General features: G+C 43.3%; 1 long non-coding RNA gene across 1 annotated transcript in view; it reads right to left on the reverse strand.

The window, feature by feature from the left end:
- Positions 1-704: 704 nt before the first annotated feature.
- The window catches only part of LOC108532310 (uncharacterized), a 12834-nt gene continuing 2250 nt past the window's right edge, over positions 705-11288 (reverse strand). The window contains exons 2-3 of the long non-coding RNA XR_001886415.1: positions 1653-1695; positions 705-826 (exon numbers count right to left, since the gene is read on the reverse strand). This is a non-coding gene — a long non-coding RNA (uncharacterized LOC108532310). The remainder of the gene's footprint in view (positions 827-1652; positions 1696-11288) is intronic.

The following is an 11288-nucleotide window of genomic DNA, read 5'->3' on the forward strand; positions in this document are numbered from 1 at the left end:
CCGAAAGAAATCCTTTTTTGTTTGTTTTGTTTTTTTTTTTTGAGACGCAGTCTTGCTCTTTTGCCCCAGTCTGGAGTGCCGCAGTGCGACTCCATTTATGCAAAACCTCGCTCCTGGGTTCATTTGCATTATCCTGCCTCAGCCTCCTAAGTAGCTGGACTACAGGTGCCACCACAACAGCTTTTTCTGTATTTTTAGTACGACAGGGTTTCACGGTTAGCCAGGATGATCTCAATCTCCTGGCTCGTGTTCAGCACCTCGGCTCCAAGGTGGCTAGGATTACGCGTGGCACCGCCACCTGGCCAAGAAATGAATTTAGGTAATGAAGGCCTACCTGTCCAGGTAAAAAGTAAGTTTCTAGCAGGCAAGGTGTATCCACTGTAATCCAGCATTTGGAGGCTAAGACAGGCAGATCCGAAGGTCAAGAGATTCAAGCCCATCCTGGCCAAGTGTGAAACCCTTTACTAAACATAAAAATTAGTAGGCATGGTGGTGGACCTGTAGTCTAGCTACTTTGGAGTGAGGGCAGGAGATTGTAGAACTGGAGGCGGAGGTTGCAGATAAGCCGGATTGCCATGCATTCGCTGTGAAGAGTGAGACTCCATCTCCAAAAAAAAAAAAAAAAAAAAAGGTTAGTTTCCATATATATTACCTGAGTGGTTCACATCAGCACTATGATCAAATTTTGGGCTCAGGGTTGGAGTGCAGCCGGAGACTCGTGGAGGAGAGCACAGATAAGCATAAGTTCTGCTCTCCATCAGCTGACCCAGATCTTTCTGTAGGAGGACGAATTCGCACAAAAACTTTGATAGCATCACCTTCATTACTAAAGACAAAAAAAAAAAAAAAAAGTAGCAGTGCAGTTTATTGAAGAAGAAAGAAAACTGAAAAAGGATCCAAGTCTCATATTGCCTCTAATGTTTCTATAATGAGATTCTCCAACAAAGCTGAAGACATACCCCGTACAAATTTACCTCTTTTTTTCTTTTTTGTTTTTTGAGATGGAGAGTTTTGTTCTTGTTGCCCAGGCTGGAGTGCAATGGTGCAGTCTTGGCTCACTGCAACCTCCACCTCCCGGGTTCAAATGATTCACCTGCCTCAGCCGTCCAAGTAGCTGGGATTACAGGGACCTGCCATCACACCCAGCTAATTTTTGTACTTGTAGTAGAGATGGGGTTTCACCATATTGGTCAGGCTTGAACTCCTGACCTCAAGTTATCTGCCCACCTTGGCCTTCCAAAGTGCTGGGATTACTGGCATGAGCCCCTGCACCCGGCCAAATTTATCTCTTTTTAAAGAGTCTCACATGACCCATTCCTTTTACTGATTTACTTCACAACAGGCACCTTCACAACCCTTTACTTGAACTCAAAGGGAGTGTGAGTTCATTTCATGAACTAGTGCTTGTCTCTCATTTCCCTCTTACTAGCAATAATAAGTGAGGCATTCCCAAGGAGAATTATGCTACTGATTCTATTATTTTGCCTGGAAAGTGAGAGGGCAGAGGGAATATGCGATTTTCTCACATTTCCAGCTGGTTGAGGACTAAGTTAAATTTTGAAATAAGTACTCTTTACTAAGCTAAATGGTTGTTTTAAAAATATTCAATCCCTAGTCCTTTGGGAGCTCATCAAGAATATTTTTTTTCTTACCTTGTTTGGTTAGACTGACCATTTGTCATACTGCGTAACTCAGCTGGAATAAAAATAAAAAGTCATTAAAGGTCATTTAAATTGTAATATGGAAATCCTATTCTTCTCTAACGTGCTCTTGCGTTGCCTACTATATTCAGCCTCCTCAGATCCCTGACATTAACAATGTGGTGCTCCACAGCTGAGGCCTTGATCCTATTCCCATTCTATCCTAACCCATTACTGGTTATAACACCTAGTGTCATGGTGATAAGAGACAGGAGACAGCCAAATGCCATCCAGGTCATTGTGCACAGGGGGCTTGCCTAACATAACCACAGTGAAAAATTCCATCCCTCAACACATGCACAGTATGGGAAATAAATCAATGCGGAGTGGCTCAGACTAAGGGCCCACATGCACACTGGGAGAATGGGGTGGAGCCAATGGGAATTTGTGCCTTATGCAGGGAGAGAAGCCTGGCCTCTTCAGCTGGTGTGTTGTGGCCTGGTATTCAATCCGTGAGGTATGTTGGCAGGACCTCCTTTTTTCATTGAGAGCTTTCTTTTAATAAATTCTGCTCTCCTCGCCTTTCAATGTATCTGTGTGCCTAATTTTTCCTGGTCATGTGACAAGAACCTGGATTTTAGCTGAGCTAAGGAGCAAAAAATCCTGCATCATTTTGGTGGCCTGTATAAGGACATGAGTAAAGGTGAATAAAATGTGAACAAAAAAGTCTTTTCTCTCTCGTTTCTGAGCCTTATTGTCCTCGGACTTCTCCTGAGGGTAGAGGAAACTGTGCCCCCCTTCTACCCCCCATCACTCTCAGGGTAGGGAATGTTGGCCTCATTCCAACCCAGCCCAGCCTTTCTGTGGCATTTTCCTTCTTTTTTTGAGACTGTAATAGCACCTATCTTTTCTTTTACAATACTGGGGGTGTTCTACCCCCAACCCAATGGCTGCAGGCTCATGCGTAGGATGGATGGGCGAGTGGCAGCTCCTTGCATCCCTCCCCTCCCAGGTGGGGCTGGGGTGCATGGCCCAAGGACCCCACTTGGCTGGCTGGCTAGGGTTCCCCACCACATGCCCATAGAGTCTTCCCCTCCCCTAGCCAAGGGGCCCAGCTAGGTCCAAGCCCCAGAGAAGAAACAGCAATTAAAGATTTCTCTCCCTGTTGCAGAAACTCATTCGCATAAGAATAACAGGTTCTTCCTTCAAGCATCTTTGAAGCCCTGCATTTAAGCTTTTTTTCCTTTTTTCTACCAGGGATTAACTTTAATATGAGAAGCTTTTTTTTTTTTTTTTTGAAGATGTTTTACTAGGCCAAGACCCCAACTATCACTGTTTATATTCTCTGTAAGATTTCAATTATGAAAAAGGATTTGTGAGGTTGGTCTTAAGCTGTAGCCAAGCTGGTGTGCTTTCCATGTCTTTCTGTACGGCTCTGTCAGAAAGAGGGGTACCTTAGGATGGGATGCCGGCCTAGGACTCCATAGGTCCATGGTTCAAACCAGTCCGGCAAACTGGTCAATGGCAAACTTTGCTGCAGGCCTCCATCTTGTTTTACGTCTTTGGAAGAGTGGCCTGTAACCACGTACCCAGTACTTTGTTTTAGCCTCTGCCATTTTACAATGGTGGCTTGGGTTCAATCCTGGCTTAAGGAATGAGTCCTTTCTGGTTTGATATCTGTGTGACCTTAGCCATTTGTTGATTCTCTTCCCCTCCATGAACCACCTTGAATTTTCCTTCTTCTGAGCACTTGGGAGGTTTGGTAAAGTTTCGAAGCCAGACATACTGGCCACTTTACATGGCTAACGTTGGGTAATAAGGGACTTAAAAGGATTTTCTTAAAAAGCCCTCAGCTTAATTGAAAGTGGATATCCAAGTTATAAGTATATTTAAAAGGCCTTTGTGTTTTTCTCTTCTTGGATCTTATTTTGCTGGGAAAAGGTTTTTTCTCAGTTAACTGAATTCTTTTCTCCATGTTAACTTGGGAATTTCTTTTTCTCCATTTTGTCTTGCCCATCTGTTAATGCATTGCTAATGAGGGCCCTAAGATTAATTTTCTGTATGACCTGACCATAATCCTTGGGGAAAAAGAAAAGGCTCCAGGATTCCATTTTGGGAGAGACCTTTGTTTTCCTATTGAAGCCCCAGGAATTGGAGGTGGATGGATCCGTCTCAAAATCTGTTTTTGTTTTCTGGCTGTATCTGTTTACTAGGCCCTAGAAACTACATGTTTTCCTAGCCCTGCTCTCTCTCTCTTTTTTTTTTGAGACAGAGTCTAGCTCTGTCGCCCAGGCTGCAGTGCAGTGGCCGGATCTCAGCTCACTGCAAGCTCCGCCTCCCGGGTTCACGCCATTCTCCTGCCTCAGCCTCCCGAGTAGCTGGGACTACAGGCGCCCACCACCTTGTCCGGCTAGTTTTTTGTATTTTTTTTTTAGTAGAGACGGGGTTTCACCATGTTAGCCAGGATGGTCTCGATCTCCTGACCTCGTGATCCGCCCGTCTCGGCCTCCCAAAGTGCTGGGATTACAGGCTTGAGCCACCGCGCCCGGCCATCCTAGCCCTGCTCTTAAAGGGCCCCACTCAGAGGCTAACTGTCCAGTTATGAAATTGGTGAACAGAAAATCTTATAGCTACTGGATCTTCTTCTGCCTGTGTAGTTATGTATGTGTTGTGTGTGTGATCTCTATACACAAGAGTTCTAATTAATTGGCCTAAAGGAAAATAAGCACTTATATCAAATATTTTTTAAAAGAAAGAATAGCTGTGGTACCGTTTAGTTCACATGACTTTAATCTTTGAAAATAAAACAGCCTTAAAATTATTGGTAAAATTCAGATGTCATCAAAATGTACATTTTTGCCTAGGGTTAAAGGACTGTTTTGAATTAGATAAGATAAAGCTAAACGTTTAAACAAGTAGTGGAAGGATTGTAAAAATTAATCTTGCAAAAAAAATTCCTTGTGTGAACATACTGATTAAATTCAAAAGGGTATTATATGGCTCTTCTGTAAATTGAGCATTAAAATAAAAGCACAACAAGGGTCTCTTAAGGCACCAATCTGCTCTTCAGCTAAATCTGTAAAGGGTTGTCATAAAAGGTTTTTGCTTTTTAAAATTTCTGAGCCATCATTTTGGCAAAATAAATAACTTATGGTAATCTGGAATTCTATTTCATAAAAATCAAATGTTTTAAACCTCTAACATATTCAACAGGCTTCCCAAAATCAAACTTCAGTTTCAAAATTATCTTTCCTGACACCTGGCTTTTGGATGCTACAGAGGGCCCCTGGCACATCCAGAAGAGAGGTAAACAGATTATGTGACATGTTTAGTTAGGTGCATGAGATTGCCAAAATAATGTTTAATCTTCTTCAGGTTTTATTTTAGGGAATATTAATATATGTTCCAAAACTGTATGGGATTTCTAAAATTCTAGTGTCTGACCATCAAAATGGAATCTGTGGTGCCTTTTCTGTTTTTTCCAAGGAGTCCCAGGCCATCAGAAATTATCTTAGGGCCCCATCAGGAGTATATGCTATCAATCACAATTAAGGTTGTTATGTTATAAACCACAGAGATAACCAAATTTATTTGTCAATTCTGTTTCCGACTGTAACTACCCTGGACATTTTGTTATTCACAGATAATTATTGTCTTGTTTTCATCCTTTTCAAAAGATGGTTTATAATCAGCCATAGAACTTTCATAGGTGCTCTCAAATGCAGGTTTCTGATAACTTTGGAGATTGTGACATTAGAATAAAGAAAAAACAAACAGGACTCATGAAGAGTTGAAATGTTCATGAATATCAAGCTAAACAAGAGTTAACTGGATGGACTTAATGAATACAAAACTGAAGTAATCTTTTTGACTTTTGCTTGGAACATTGCCAATCCTTGTTTTGTTTTTCAGAGTCAAGGAAACTATTTTGAACTATTTTACAGCCTTTAATAATTGAGTAAGCTATACTCCTGTGAACAAAATTTGGAGCATGTTTGTCTCTCTCTCTCTCTCTCTCTCTCTGCCTGGCTTCTCCAGAATTTGGAAACTAGTTGTGAGTATTCTTAACTTACGACAATATAGTTGTTTGCATCAGTGCAATAAGAGTCCATTTTCTTTGCAACAGGACACAACTGAAGACACTAGTTGTTTTGCCAAGGCCTTTGACTGGAAGGGTATGCTTCCCTTTAAGGAGTCAAGCTTGACTTGCAGAACTGATAAAAGCTCCTTGGGAAAACTGGCCTCATACCTTGCCTACACAGTCCCCATACATGGTTCCTAATCTGTGGTGAGTAAAAAGTGTCACTTTTTAACAGGCCCAGGAACCCTATGCTCTTGGGACCTCAAGAAGAGAGGAGCTTACCCAACTCACAGGTATATGAGGGTACAAATCCATGGCTGGGCTCGGCTTTAGAAAGTCCTATCTGAGATTCCTTGTGGAATAGAGTTCCATCAAAGTCAATCTAAAAGTCCTCTGTAAAAATAATTCTTGCTGCACTTCATGCAAATAATCAAGCCAAGTATAAGACTAAAGTCTATTTTGCAAACAACTCAGTCCTATCATGGTTTGTTTTAAGAAAATGAGGACTGGAGAGAGAAAATTACGTTTCAAAACTTATCACTAAATTCTAGACCCACTAGTTGTTTTCAAGTTTTTTGCCTAGTTTGTTTAAAAACTAACCCAGCTTATTCCTGTGATCCAACCAGAGATCTCCGACTATAGCCCAGAAGGAACAAAGGGGGACGGGTAATGTAAAAATCTGAATCTATTCTAGTTCTGAGCAATTATCCTGCAAATCCTGCTAGGAGGTGGGAATAAATAGGGTGCCTGTCATCCAGAGCTTTCCTTTTTGGGAAAGTAAGACCAAGAGAGCTAACCATAGCCAAGCTCCATGCACCCAAATCTTAGCAAACGTAACCATAGCCACCAGTTATCTGGGTGTGACACAGGACATCCTTTTCTTTCCCTTGGAGGAGGACTCACTTCCACAGCTTCACCTTAGCATTCAGCTTATGATAAGGAGTCCATACAACCCCTGAGACACATTTTTGGTTCCACACTCAATTCCAAACATCAGGTCCCTAAGAAAAAAAAACTGGATCTGAGGGATCCAGAGGTAGATGGTAACAGAAGTTAAAAAGCACAGCACAGGTGAGCAAGACTAATTCCTGCCAATTAAGCCAAGCCTCCTGTTTCATGGATAAACATCATGCTAGTATCCATGACATAAATGAGGTCTAGAGAACTTGAAGGCTACTGACAGCAGGGGAGATAGGGCATATGTGGGTAAAAGTGGATATTTCCACCTCCTAGACCCCCCTGTTAACATGGGGGAAAGTCGCTTTGACATCCATGGGTAGCACCCTGTGATGGTCACCGGGTCTTGGGGATAAAAGGACAGAAGAAATAAAAAGGGACACCTCGCTTTCTCCCTCCCTCACCCACCCTGGGTTTTCGCTAGGAAGAGAAAGGAACCAGGGACACCTGCTCCCCTCTTTCTTGATGGATAGCCATTCATCTTCAGTCTGTCCCATTTTGAATGCATCCTGAACCCCTGGGACACCTTCTTTTTTCCTTTTCCCATTGTGTCCTCTCTTCACAGATAGGTAATTGTGTCTCCTTACTACAGGACACTCCCCTCGAATCCATCCTCTAAACTGCGAAAAGTTAATTTCCCAAACCTTAAACTTGAGATTGGTTTAGGATTGGGCTTGGGGGAAGGGAACCCAGAAGACTGACATGCCGACAAAAGAGTAAAAGTTTTTTTTAACCAATCGGGCTTTTGGCCTCCCTCTCCCTGTGCAAACCAGTAAAAGGCCTCGGGATTTTCAAGCTGTCCTTCCCCCATCCTTGTTTTGTTTTGATACATGTTTTCTAATAACCCAGCATGTCTCTTCTTGCCTTCAGGCTATCAAACTCCAGTCGTGCAACTGGAGCCTCAGATAATGGTCCCTTTTGCCAGGAACCCTTAGATCAGCCTCTTAGGGAGATCTGACTGCCATTTTCCCAACACAGCACCCCCTGTCAGCAGGAAACAGTGTCTTTGTTCTTATCTTTATTCTAAGGGCAGTTAGATACACTCTTTTTTTTTTTTTAAGGAAGGTGAATTAACTTCTTTTTTTTTTTTTTTTTTTTTTTTTTTGAGACGGAGTCTTGCTCTGCCACCCAGGCTGGAGTGCAGTGGCCGGATCTCAGCTCACTGCAAGCTCCGCCTCCCGGGTTTACGCCATTCTCCTGCCTCAGCCTCCCGAGTAGCTGGGACTACAGGCGCTCACCTCGTCGCCCGGCTAGTTTTTTGTATTTTAAGTAGAGACAGGGTTTCACCGTATTAGCCAGGATGGTCTCGATCTCCTGACCTCGTGATCCGCCCGTCTCGGCCTCCCAAAGTGCTGGGATTACAGGCTTGAGCCACCGCGCCCAGCCAGATATACTCTTTAGAAGGGGGAATGATAGAGACAGGAGACAGCCAAACGCCTCCCAGGTCATTGAAAAATTCTGTCCCTTAACACACACGCAGTAAGGAAAATAAATCAATGTGGAGTGGCTCAGACTAAAGGCCCACATGCGCACTCAGGGAATGGGGTGGAGCCACTGGGAATTTGCACCTTATGCAGGGGGAGAAGCCTGGCCTCTTCAGCTGGTGTGTGGTGACCTGGTATTCAATCTGTGAGGTGGCAGCTTGTTGGCAGGACACACTTTTGTTCACTGAGGGCCTCCTTTTAATAAATTCCACTCTCCTCATCTTTCAATGTGTCCGCGTGCCTGATTTTTCCTGGGCATGCAACAAGAACCTGGATTTTAGCTGAGCTAAGGAGCAAAATATCCCGCATCAATGGTTCTTTCTTTTTTTTTTTTTTTTTTTTTTTTTGAGACGGAGTCTCGCTCTGTCACCAGAGTCACCATGCCTGGCCTGTTTTTAAATACTAGGTATAAATTGATGATTCACAAATTTAAACCTTCTTCCTGGACTGCTCTCCTGAGCTCCACACTCTTACAACTTATTACCTATTTGATATCTCTAACTGGATATGCAGTGGGCAATGAATCAAATTTAATGTGTACAAAACTGAGCTCCTGAACACCCCACCTCTACCCCAAATGTGTTTCTATATCTCCGTTAACTCCATCTTTCCAGTTGCTTAGGCCAAAAACCATATAGTCATCCCTGACCCTGTTCTTTCTCACTCTTCATATCCAATCTCAGCAAAGCTTTGGCTCTAATTTTAAAACATACCCACAATCCAACAGCTTCTTGCTAAATCCACTGCCACAGTGTAGAACCAAGCCAGCAACATCTCTTTATTGTGTTATTACAACAGTCTCTCTGCTTCTCTTTCTGCCCCACTCCCATCTTTTCTCAACCTAGCAGCAGAATAATTCTGTTAAAAAAGAAGTCAGAGATTGACTTCTGACATGACGTTATAAGGAACTCCACTGACCCACTCCCCAGTGAAACTGGTGAAATTAAAAAAAAGAATATTGGCGGGGCGCAGTGGCTCACACCTGTAATCCCAGCACTTTGGGAGGCCGAGGTGGGCGGATCACGAGGTCAGGAGATTGAGACCATCCTGGCTAACATGGTGAAACCTCGTCTCTACTAAAAATACAAAAAATCAGCCAGGCGTGGTGGTAGGCACCTGTAGTCCCAGCTACCCAGGAGACTGAGGCAGGAGAATGGCGTGAACCCAGGAGGCAGAGCTTGCAGTAAGCCGAGATCACACCACTGCACTCCAACCTGGGCGACCGAGTGAGACTCCATCTCAAAAAAAAAAAAAAGAAAAGAAAATTAAAGCCTCTGGAAATGTTCCCAAAGGCAAACAGCAAACAAAGAAACATCCGTTAGAGAACATTTATGAAAATTCATCAAGAAAGGTGGTCCTGTGTTATTTGAACCAAGATTGCTCTCTTCCTCCCATCTCAGCAAGGCAAACACTCCACTGTAGATTGCAGCAGCCGAGAAATAGGATCCCCCTCCAGCTCCTAATTGCAGGGGTGTCTTCCACAGAGCAGCAGGATGTCAGTGTATCATTGTGTCTCCAGCTAGCTATCTGATGCTGAGATAAAGTCCTAGACAAGTGTGGTTGAGAGGTGAGGGCTCTCTCTTCTCCCACCCAGCCCTCATCTTGCAACTGCATGCTGAGAACACTGGGGCCCTGATCATCCTTGTCCCAACTCATTAGGCAGTGGTTCCACACAAGGAAAGTCTAGAAGACCTGAGGCTGCTGCACTCCCCACCTTCCCCACAAAATGCTCAGCAACTAGAAAAGGTATTACTCAGAGACAAGACTGCCATTATCCCTATCCCCAACTCTAGTGCCCAGGCTCAGAGATTTTGCCTAGACGAAGAATCAGCCCATAAACAGATAAATCCTATTCTCTTCCCAAATGAGCTGAATTCATTTGCAACAGAGCATAGAGAAGTTCAAACGTGGCTAGGTGTGGTAGCTCATGCCTGTAATCCCAGCACTTTGGGAGGCCAAGGCAGGCAGATCATTTGAGGTCAGGAGTTCGAGACCAGCCTGACCAACACAGCAAAACCCCGTCTCTCTACTAAAAATACAAAACAAAAATTAGCTGGGCATGGTGGCACATGCCTGTAATCTTAGCTACTTGGGAGGCTGAGGCAGGAGAATCGCTTGAATGCAAGAGGTGGAGGTTGCAGTGCCGTACAGCCTAGGTGACAGAGCGAGACTCCGTCTCGGAGTGGGGTGTGGGGAAAAGAAGTTCAAACCTAAGGGCACTCTCAGGAACAGTGTAGGTTTTAGTGAAAGTAATTAGGAAGACATTCAAGATACAAGCTAAATTGTAGGCCTGTTCGCTTGCCAGAAGACAATGGGGATATAAGACAACTAGGAGTAACTACAGTGGAGTCACAAGAAATAAAAAAGACAACCTCAGAAACTACTCCTTCAATGGAGCAAGAATTGAAGTAGTTTGTAAGACAACTTATGCCCCAGGACATTGTTAAAAAACAATAGAGCAATCAGCTAACAACTACTGGAGTTTCACAGCTGTGTGCAGTCATGGAAAGAAAGAGATCCCTACCAAAACCACTGTGATCCCAGGATAAAGGTGGGCATATCCAAAGCTGTGCTTTCCTGAGGAGCAATATCAAAGGCTTAACAGTATAGGAGGGAAATAGACTTCACTAAATTGATCCAGCCAGTTGCTAAGCAAATACACAAACAAACAACAATAAGAAGCCCCAGAAGGTAGGCTGCCAGCTCTTCATCTCTGCAGAGATCTCTGTAACCGATCAGATGGAAACTAATTAGATGGATACTGATCTGCGCTTATGTGGAACTTTCTGGTATATCTAAAAGGAACCCAAAGTAAAATGTTTACTTAATAAAAAAAGAAGCAAAGTTAATGAGCAAATAGTGAGATAAAGTGAAATTTAAAACTACGCAAATGTAGATAGTTCTGGCATTATTTCTAATTGAGATCTAAGGAACCATCACTGAGAAGTGCTAGGATTTGAACAAAGGCATGCTAAATCCAGATCTCCTACTCTGAGGCTGAGGCACAAGTACTGCTTGAACCCAGGAGGCAGAGACTGCAGTGAGCCAAGATTGTGCCAGTGCACTCCAGCCTGGGTGACAGAGCAACACTGTCTTTAAAAAAAAAAAAAAAAAAAAAAAAAAAAA

This window comes from Rhinopithecus bieti, unplaced genomic scaffold (genome assembly GCF_001698545.2).
Source record: "Rhinopithecus bieti isolate Rb0 unplaced genomic scaffold, ASM169854v2 scaffold_9581, whole genome shotgun sequence".
Lineage (NCBI taxonomy): Eukaryota > Metazoa > Chordata > Mammalia > Primates > Cercopithecidae > Rhinopithecus > Rhinopithecus bieti.